Genomic DNA, 8,102 nt, shown 5'->3' on the forward strand with positions numbered 1-8,102 from the left:
CCTATCAGCAACTATTTAAAAAATCTAGATTGTACTTCAAATTAATCTTTTTGTTTTGGAGATAAAAGCCAAAAATGGTATTGCTTGAACATATTGGAGTCTATTCCTATTTTTTTGAGAAATTTTCAGAATGCTTTTTAAAGAGGTTGAACAAGATGACATTCCCATCAGAGTGAATGAGGGTCCTTGCTGGTGTAGGATATTTCAGATTTTGGGAGGAGGGCACAACCAGAAACATTCAATGGTTACTTCTTGCTCTGCGTTTAGAAATCACTTCTGGCAGACCTGGAGACCATATGGGATATGAACAACCTGGGTTAGCCAACTGCAAAGTAATGCCATAACTATCGTCGTATCTCTCTGGCCCTAAAATTCCAGATTTTTTTGTTATGCTATTCTCAGACATGAGATGGTATCTTATTGTTTAGATTTTCATTTCTTTTATTATAGTGACAATTAAACGAAGACTTTATCATATATATGTTGACCATCCATTTGTCTTTTATTTTTTTAATTTGTCTTCTCTTTTAAAAAAAAATGTTATTGTGACCAATCTGAATTATAAGTCTTTCAAATTATATTTAAGGTACATAGTGAGAGTGAATTAGGGCCATTCTCACAACCAGTGTTATCCTCCCTCCACCTCTGTTTTCAGCATGATTCACCCTTTGCCCCCTGGACTGCTGTGTAACAGGTCCCCTTTGTGTATAGCTTGTTGTAGATTGGAAGAATTCATTCTGTTGTCATTGACTTTGGATTAATTGTATAGCTTTGATGCAAATCAAAACAAACAAACAAACAAAAAACCTTGTGACACTAGTTCTCCCCCTGTATATTTTCCTTTTCTTTTTCTTTTTTCTTTCTTATTATTATTGCTTTGTTGTGTTTTTTGTTGTTGCTGTCGTGTTTTTTGCCATTGTCATTTTGTTTTGTTTTGTTTATCTAACAGAACTATAGACTTGAATCATCTTATTCTGCCTCCTGAATTGAAGGGGGAAAAAGTGGATGATACCAGGAGAAACAGTTGCTTGAAATTTGAGTGAAAATAAAAAATGATCAGACCTACAATATGTCTTCTTTAGGGAATTGTCTGATGAGCTTGTCACCTCATTTGTGGAAGGATACATTTGATTTATTCTTGGTAAGTTTAGTAGTGCTCTGTACATCTCAGATATCAATCTTTGTCATAATTATTGTGTGCAAATATTTTCTCACATTCAATAGGGTGTCTTTTAATTAGTGGATGTGCAGAAGCTCTTAATTTTATGTAATCCTATCTTTCCTATTACAATTGATGAATGTAGTAAGTTGCTTACATGTTTTACTTTTGCTGTGTATATTATATTAACCATTCCTAGAAGTAGCCTTCTTTACCAGTGTGAAGTTCTTTAAAATATTTTTGTTATTTAGTTACTTTTGCTGCAAATTCAAACTTATATTTAAAAACAATGCTGTGAGGAGCCTGTGGGAACCAGGGGCTGAGTTCGGGCGGCCAGTCCACAGGGGTCCTTGGATACAAAGGATGGATAACCTAAGATGACACCTCAGTGCCCAATCACACTAGAGACCATATCCAGTCTGCATTATGAAAATGTCTGGAGAAAACACTTTAACACACCCTTTATCTCTAGATTATGCTCTCTACTAGGACCTGAAGCAAGCGACCAGCCAGACCACTAAAGCAGGCACCAATGACCCACAGACTTACAGTATGGGACCTACTCATCAAACATGGTTATGTGAACCAACATTTCCTTTCTCTCTTCTTTTCTCTTCTCACTACTTCTATCTCCCCTTTTCTTCTTCAACCTTATCTTCCTCAGTAACATCAATTCTATCTATGTCAAATATTAATCACACTGTTACTTCCCATTTAGGAAAGGGAATGTGATACATAAGGCGCTGGAAACAATACTACATAGGGTTACCACCTATATAGATAGACCACACTAACGCATTGGTTAATACTTGAGACACAAAACCTATGTGTATCCAAAATTGCTCCAGGCATCACCTTATCCTGAAACCCTCATCCAGGGAAACCCAACCCCATCACTAACGAAATTTCTAGAAATTGAGAAAAACTCCCAACTTCGACACACCAGCCAAATCTCTCTTAGCTGATCTATTAGTTTCTTTACCTTATTTGTACTATATTCACCTACTTCTCTGTTCTCTTATTTCTTGTCCTGCCTTTTATTACAGCTCCTTTTATTAAGCTGTACATAGCTAACTATTGTATGTTTGTAGGTGGGTATGAGTACACAGAGATAGGACTCCTATATGAGAGTCAAATCTAAAATGCAAATAACTCATGCTTATAGTGTATATAGCCCCTTCCATAAACTACCCCTCTCACCCCCTTCAGACTACCCCTTCACCTCCCAATCCTAACCTGAGTTCCCACCTTACTAAAGATCTTTACCCTCAGTTCTTAACCCATTAGTTATCAAGACCAACCTCCTACTCAGTAAGTCACTACCCAGCACCCAAGGGAAGGGACACCCACTTAGACCCACACCTCGTCCTGGGCAAGAAACTACAACCAACACCCCTGCTGACACATGCTGCATGGCCCACCTTCTCACCTCTCTTGTGGACTGTTGTTCAATATCGGATTCAGATACAAAAGAATCCCTACTGCAAGAACTCTACCCAAGACCTCCCTGCTGCAAATATCTTCCCAGTCTCAAGAAGACCAGGGCGTGGGATGAAAAAGCACCCTGGATCCCACACCCCACAAATAAAGCTCAAAAGACAAAGGGGAACCCTATGCTCCCATCATAAGCTTAAGACTCCTATAATACTATTTCATAACTTGCTAACCCACAAATGGAAGGTAGTCTCCTCCATCACTTTGTTCTTTTAATTATCTTTTTAAAATTTATTTTAAAAATCCCATTTTCTTTATATATATAGGTGTGTATATATATATAAATATATATATATATATATATCCTTATTTTTTGTCTTATTCCTGCCATCTTCTCTTTCCACCCCCAAATGCACCAGCGATAAAAAGTAGCACCATTTCTTCCTGCAAAGGCATATTAAAAAAGGGGAAATGTAGTAAAATAAGCTCTTATCTACTAGGGATAAGAACTCACACTTGCATAATATTCCATTGTGTATATGTACCACAGTTTCTTTATCCATTCATCTGTTGAAGGGTATCTTGTTTTCAGAGTCTTGCTATGGTAAATAGTGCTACAATAAATATAGGTGTACGGATGGGATTTTTGTATTATGCAGCTGTCAGGAGAGATGAAGTCATGAAATTTTCCTATACATGGCTGTACATGGACTCTATTATGCTGAGTGAAAAAGTCAGAGAGAGAGAAAAATGCAGAATGGTCTTACTCATCTATAGGTTTAAAGAAAAATGAAAGACATTCTTGCAATAATAATTTTCAGACACAAAAGAGAGAAGGGCTGGAAGTTATAGCTCACCTCATGATGCTCACCACAAACAGGGATGAGTTTAGTTAGAGAAATAACTACGTTTTGAACTATCTTAATAATGAGAATGTCTGAGGAAATAGAAAGCCTGTCTAGAGTTCAGGTGAGGGTTGGGTGGGGAGATGGGAATGTTGCACTGGTGATGGGTGGTGTTCTTTACATGACTGAAACCCAAACACAATCATGTATGTAATCAAGGTGTTTAAATAAAATATAAAAAAGAGAACTCACACTTTTTTCAACAATACAGGGCACCTCCTACCTTAAGCATGTGACATGTGGACCCAACCTACACTCGGATTATACAATGACTGTCCAACCTTGATCCCTCGACTCCAGTCATAAAAATGACACAGCTCTCTACAACAGCTCCAGGAACCAAACCCCCTCTGGAACATCCTTAATACTAATTTGATGCCAACATGATCCAGCTCTGATATGATATTCTAACAATGGAATAATGGCAACATCGTGACCTAAGAGCAGGTTGTCCTTACCTCACCATCTAATGATAAGACAAAATCAGAAGAGTTGTCATCTGGGGCCCGGAGAGATAGCACAACGGCGTTTGCCTTGCAAGCAGCTGACCCAGGACCAAAGGTGGTTGGTTCAAATCCCGGTGTCCCATATGGTCCCCCGTGCCTGCCAGGAGCTATTTCTGAGCAGACAGCCAGGAGTAACCTCTGAGCACTGCCGGGTGTGACCCAAAAACAAAAACAAAAAAAAAAAGAAGAGTTGTCATCTTATGATCAGAGCAAAAGCCAACTTCATCTGCAGATGACTGACTGACAACCATCAATGGGCAGAATTTATCCTCGGTCCAATAAAAAAGCCCTAGTCCAGAGTACAACCTAAGATCTGTACAACAACCAACCAAGACTTCTAACTCTGGAGGTATGACTGAGACAACTGCAACTGAACGGGTCTCCTAAAAGCATAACGAAAGACGCCATTCCAGGCTCCATCTTAGGTTCAGCAAAATGACCAAAACCACCAACCACGGAACCCTGATAAAAATGACAATGAAGGAACTGAACATGGAGAGACAAAAAAAAAAAAAAAAAAAAAAAAAAAAAGACTTCTTCATAAACTCCATTCCTTGACTCGTGCAGAGTCAAGGAATTAAATTTATCTTTAGATAAAGAGGTCTGACTTTATCATTCATGACGAAATAGATGTCTCCCATACACCACAGAAGTATATAGGGGAAAGTAAATGAACACACATGGAGTCTGTAGTTAATCCCATGACAACATGCTTCAAGGGTGGAGAAACCCTGTATCACTTAGGCCAAGGGCCCTTTCTAATTTCCCCAATATTTACTGTGCCTATGCATAAGAAAAGAAAAAAAAAGGAACCAGCACAAATTTTAGTTTAGTTTTGTTTTGATGGGTTTGTTTGTTTGTTTGTTTTTTGCTTTTTTGGTTTCATTGTTGTTGTTGTTTCCTTTCTTCTTTTGTGCTTCATTCTGACTTTTCTTTTTTCAGAAGCGTGATTACTGTGTGGTGCACGTGTCTATTGCTGTACTGCTCATTGGATTGCTTGTTTGATTTTATTTTTTTTGTATTGTTGTGGTGATCCTCATCCCTATTTCCTTTCTGCTCTCAAAACTGATGTTTAGATTCTATTTCCTTTCTGCTCTCAAAACTGATGTTTAGATCCTCGAGAAGGACCCTGCCCACTTTAGGCCTGTGGCATTTTTTACCCTATCCTATTTCTTTCTTTTTTTCCCCTTTCAAACAGTACCACATAATGGAACCATCTTGCTCTGCCCTCAAATTGAGAGGAAAATAACAGAAGGTACCAAGTCCAAATAACTGTATGATCATTAATAGTAATAAAAATGATCAGACATAATCACCAAATCCAAAGCCAACAACAACAGAATTGATACCCAATCTACATTAAGCTAGATAGAGAGGGGATCACTTATACTAGCAGCCTGGGTGGTAAGGGTGGGGTATCAGATGCATGCTGGGAATGGGGGGGAAGGGAGATCAACTTCAGTGGTGGGAATTCCTTTGCTTCAATGTTAATATGTACCTAAAATATTACTATAAAATATATGTAATCCACTTTGATTAAAAATAAAGAAAAATAATAAAAAACAATGCTGTGAGTGGTTTTCTTTGTGATTAGTTCTGTTGAGAAAAATTTTATTTTCACCATTAAACATTATGTTAAATATGTATTTAACTTATGTGATCTTTATTTTATTGTGACATATTAAATCTAGCCCCAATTTAAGGTTTTTTGATTATTATTATTATATGTTACATTTTTACCTTCTTACTTAGCATCACTTAGTAAGGCCATATGATTTTAATCTTTATATGCTCTAATATTTTCTTATATTATGCACCATTTATTTTTGTTTTTGTTTTTGTTTGGTTTTTGAGCACACCCGGTGATGCTCAGGGGTTACTCCTGGCTCTGCACTCAGAAATAGCTCCTGGCAGGATCAGGGGACCATATGGGATGCAGGGGATCAAACTCAGGTCAGTCTTGGGTCATCCACCAACAAGGCAAATGTCCTTCTGTTGGGCTATCACTCTGACCCCATTCATCCATTTTTGGGATGAGCTCATTTGTTCATGATTGAGCCATTCTCTTAATATTTTTTGTCATTTTTATTTGCTAAGAATTTTTGTATCTATATTTATCTGCACTGAAAAATATAGTTTTCTATTAGTGTGTATTTTCCTATTCTGCTTTGAGGTTTAAAGTGATATTAGCTTATTAGAGCATATTTAGGATTATATCTCTGATTTAATATTTTGGAAACATAGAATTTTAACAAAATTGTAAAAAGTTTTTTAGAATTTACTATTGAAACCTTCTGGTCCAGGGATTTAAAAAATCTGTTCATACAGAAACGGGGCAAACATGTCACCTTCTTGGTAGATGGCACACCAACTTCAGTTTCTTATTTGAATGTCCTGACTTGCCTAGCAAAGTGTCGGTGCTAGATCTGAATCCGAGGTCCATCCTACAGAGGAGAAGTGAGAACAGCACTGCAATAAAGCATAGGAAGTTATTTCCGGCATGCTGGAGTCACACCTAATTAGAGAATGACCCCTTACTGAGCTCTCAGGTCCCTTTGATTGGGTTACAGAAGCTTCAAACCATTACTGTTAACCTTTAACTGGATTGGCTGTTGTCTAGGGAGTTTCCTTTTAGGATTAGATCAGAGTAAAATATTGTGGTTTGTAGGGCTTTGGGGTCTGCATCAGTTACCATGGTAAAGGAAGCGTTCGGGTGCCTGCTGGGTGCCCATGACCTTGGCATGCAGTTAAGGTTTATCTCCTGCAGGCCCCTAGATGTTGCTAGCTTACCTAGCTGTTTCATTAAGTGCTTTTGAACTTCCTGGAACTGGCTCTTCTGGCCTCACCCCTTCTGCCACACATCTGAAGCCTGTCATGGCAGTCTTTCCAAAGCTAGTAAAATGGAGATAAATAGTAGTTGGTTCCAAACTTACATTCCCTTCTAGTTTTTAACATCCCACCCTTCTTCTTATTCATCAATCTTGACCATATTCATATGGGTTTTTTACTTAGATATTGATACCGCTGCGTTAAGACCATAATAAGTTAGACTGTATTGATTCTATTCTTCATAGAATGCACTGACCTATTCAATATGCAGGAGAAAAGGGTGAAAACCAGGGTCTGAGTAAGGATCCCATACAGGATTAAAGGAGGGTAGTAAACCAAGGGAGCATTGAACTGGGACTGAAACCATGACTCCTGTTGCTGACATTGCCGGCCCCTCTCTCCTAGACTCTCTTCCATTTCATTCTTGATGGCAGGGCTTACACTGGCACATTAAGGCAGTGTTGAACTGCTGTCTCCCTTCTCTTCTTCATTTGTCTGAATTGATGCTTTCCAACTAGGGAGTAAGTCTTGGTGCATTTAAATCCCTATTGATTCTATTCTAGCTAAGAGGATTCTTTTAATATCACTCACAAAACTCTTCCTGAGGGGCCAGAGTGACAGTACAGAAGGGCATTTGCCTTGCATACAGCTGAACTAGGACTGATCTAGATTCAATTCCTGGCATCCCATATGGTCCTATGAGCACAGAGCAAGGAGTAACACCTGGACAAAGCAGAGTGTGGCCCCAAAACAACAACAAAAAAAAACAATCTCTTCCTGAGACCATCAGCCTTAGCCTTATGGTCTGGTTCCCTCTGTGATTTGATCCTGGGACTTGCTTGCTGCCAGGTTGTTTTCCTGAAGCATTCTCATACCCTACAGAGAAAAAGCTCACTTCTCCCCACATTTTGTAGGTCTTCCTTCTGGATAAGAATAAAATGATAATGCCCTTAGGCCACTTCCCTCTCCTGGGACCCATACCCATTGGTTGGCATCCACTTCTTTTCAGAACATTTACACCTCAGTAGCAGATCTTGTGGAGCATAATCAGAAACCCCAAGCAAATGACTTAAGTCGAGGTTTTGGGGAGGGATCTCTGGGGGGATAGTTTTACTCTCATACCCTTCCATTCTCAGTCTGGACAAAAGTTCAAATATAGTCCACAAGCAAATCTGATGTTCATTTTTGCCAGTCATCCTGCAGTCACCACTATAGACAGGAGCATTAGGACTCTGCATCTGCCCTGGTTCTGGGAGCTGAGTCAGCTGA

This window comes from Suncus etruscus, chromosome 18 (genome assembly GCF_024139225.1).
Source record: "Suncus etruscus isolate mSunEtr1 chromosome 18, mSunEtr1.pri.cur, whole genome shotgun sequence".
Classification (NCBI taxonomy): Eukaryota; Metazoa; Chordata; class Mammalia; order Eulipotyphla; family Soricidae; genus Suncus; species Suncus etruscus.